Source organism: Taudactylus pleione, unplaced genomic scaffold (genome assembly GCF_031769625.1).
Source record: "Taudactylus pleione unplaced genomic scaffold, aTauple2 ptg000400l, whole genome shotgun sequence".
NCBI lineage: Eukaryota > Metazoa > Chordata > Amphibia > Anura > Myobatrachidae > Taudactylus > Taudactylus pleione.
The window spans coordinates 4,139,172-4,142,056 of NW_028284802.1; the positions used below are offsets into that span (position 1 = coordinate 4,139,172).

General features: G+C 39.0%; 1 pseudogene; it reads left to right on the forward strand.

Annotated features, from left to right (window-relative positions):
- Positions 1 to 380: 380 nt before the first annotated feature.
- On the forward strand, positions 381 to 494 carry LOC148506572 (5S ribosomal RNA; annotated as a pseudogene).
- The last annotated feature ends 2,391 nt before the right edge of the window (positions 495 to 2,885 follow it).

Below are 2,885 nucleotides of genomic sequence, written 5' to 3' on the forward strand. Positions count from 1 at the left end.
AGACGTATGTTTGTGATGAGAATAGGGGTACTGTGTGTTCCCTATTGCTAGGGGTACTGTGTGTTCCCTAGAGCTAGATTACTGTGTGTTTTCTAGGGTACACATAGGTGTATTGCAGAATAGGGCTACTGTGTGTTCCCTAGAGTTAAAATCGTCTCTCAGTGTGATAGCAAAATCCATTGATCAGTTAGGTTCTTTGGGCATTGCGATTGAACCGCACGGTTGGGGCAGACCGTGATTGTTAACTGAGTTGTGGTGGAGGAAGATTGGCAGTTTTGATGCTACTATAACGTTCTTTTCTATAACTATTTACATTTATTATATTAACTTGATAATTACTGGTGGTGAGTAGTAAAAGAGGTGTAAGAAGAAGATTGATCACCTACGGCCATACCACACTGGACATTACCAATCTCATCTTGTAAGCTATGCAGTGTCGGGCTTGGTTAGTACTTGGATGGGAGACCACCTGGGAATACCAGGTGCTGTAGGTGATTTTATACTGCCATAACAGTCGCCTCTGACTATTTACATTTATTTTATTAACTCTTTAATGAACTGACAAGCGGTAAGAAGTAAGATCTAAATTAAAAATTGTTCCTCCCCTACAGCCACACCACACTGGACATGCCCAATCTCGTCGGATCTTGGAAGCTATGCTGTGTTGGACCTGGTTACTACTTGTTACCTGACAGTACTTCAAAGGTTAGTAGCAATTATGTAGTTGGCAAAAGCAATGGTATATTAATCGGATATATCGTCTTATCCTCTGCAGTGCGTATCTAATTGAGTCCTCATCTTGTATAGATATTAGTTTGTTAGGAGCAGCACATAGCAAATTAAGTTAAAAGCGTACGTAGCAAGCATGTATACGAGTAACTTTTCTTAGTAAGTTACCACATCTACTTTACTTGATCTCCGGTGTTTGAGCGTGGCCACGCTAGCATAAATGCTTGTTGTTCCATATATTACGTTTGCTGTATTAGAAAAGCTGTCACTGTATGTGAAGAGGTTGAATGGCTCTGTGTGCTCCCAAGTGTAACGAGCAGTTTGCTTGTTTCAGCTACACCTGCAGCTAAGAGCGTTGGGGTGGAAGTCTGGGGTGCTCTGAGAATGCTTTGCATTTCGGAACTTGTTACATCTGTCAGCATCGCATACTCTATAGAAACCCAGATATCTGCTGCTAATCCTTTATGATTCTTTAGGGGATCTTTGAATGATAAATGGGCCCCTTTATGTTTAGTGTGCATTGGACGATTGTTTCAGCATTTCACATATAAACTGTTAATTTCGATTATTGGTGCTGTAGGTCAAGAACGAAAATCTTTGCTTCAGTCTCCCTATAATGAGCAGTGTGTTTGCATTCTTGATGATCTGCCCATATTTACTATGCGTTTTACTGATTACCTCATCATCCTTATGGGCGTACATATGCAAATTCAATGTGAATGAGTATAGACTACGTGTAAATATACAGTAGAGCACCATATAGGAATCTGAGTTATGTAATTTTTTATTTTTAAAACCACTAATTTGTCTCCGCCTTTACCATCACCAGGGCCCACGTGGCTCAAAAGTCCATTTTAGAGGGGCTACACCAGAGATAAAGTACCTCAATGTTTACTACAGTATACATTAATGTACTACTTATAGTTCATTGTGGATGTGAAGATTATAGAATATATTCAACAGCTCTGTATATTAGTGTTGTAATCCTTTTTTTATTTTTTATTTTTTTCCTCTTCCTCCCCACAGAACAAGTTCTTCAAATAGCCCTCTTTCAGTTTTCGGTTCACGTATTGACTGTTTTTCTATATTTTGTTGCTTTTTAAAATAAAGACTTTTTTTTTCTACACCGTTTTTTGTCTTTCAATTTAACAGTATACAGTAGAAAAAAATATTGTAAAGTAACTTATTTTACAAATTTGGAAAGAAAAACTCTGCACAAACACAGCTTGGGTGTAATGACGACAGATGTAGGGGATGCAGCTGCTATGGGGTCCAGAGCTGATGTGGGCCCATCTTCCAGGTCAAACGTGTGTGTGTGTATATATATATATACACATTTTTCACTATTGGGTGGTACATAGGGACCCTTACAAATCTTTTAGTATAGGGCCTCAATGTACTGTGCCTATTGTAGTTACACGCCTGGCTGAAGGTTTAAAAAATTTGCTCTCTTAAAGGAACTGGACAATGCTCTACATACAGTAGGATAGTGCTGTAAAGGGTGTGCTGTAGGTACTGTAAGCTTTATTAAAAATCAAATAGTGATGCTCTTAATCAAACAGGGATCTAGAGTGAATTCACAGCAGCTGACATACAGAGGAGACTGCCACAAAACCTCTCTCAAAAGGCACAATGATAATATAAGTGTCTGCGCTTGGGATCACTAAAGCAAAAAAAAGCAGAATAGAGCAATACGTTAACCAAATGTTTAATAATGAATTACACATAAAAAAAGAACGGCGGTTTCTGAATATTAAATGAACAATCAGCAGGTGCAAATAATCATCAGTACACACACAAGAAATGGATATATATCAATCCTGAAATGAAGTTTAAGAAAGGTCAAAATACATAAGATAGAGTCCTGCTTAGCAGAAAAAAGATGCTTGTGAGTCCTGATTGTAAAAGATTGTCACAATTGGCATGAGCATGGTGATATAGATGCTTTCCTGTTTCCAGAGGGAAAGCCAGGAAGAAAAGAGTATTCCTAAGCACAATAGACTCACCGCTCCCCGTCTGCTAAACAGTGGTAATCCCGGATATCCCTGGAGGCTTGTATGGTGTTAGTGGTAGTGTGGATGTAGTGTGCCTCTTGTGAGAACCAAGATTGTTACACTGCGTGGGGGAAATAGTGAATCTCCTGTGTTGAGCTGGAG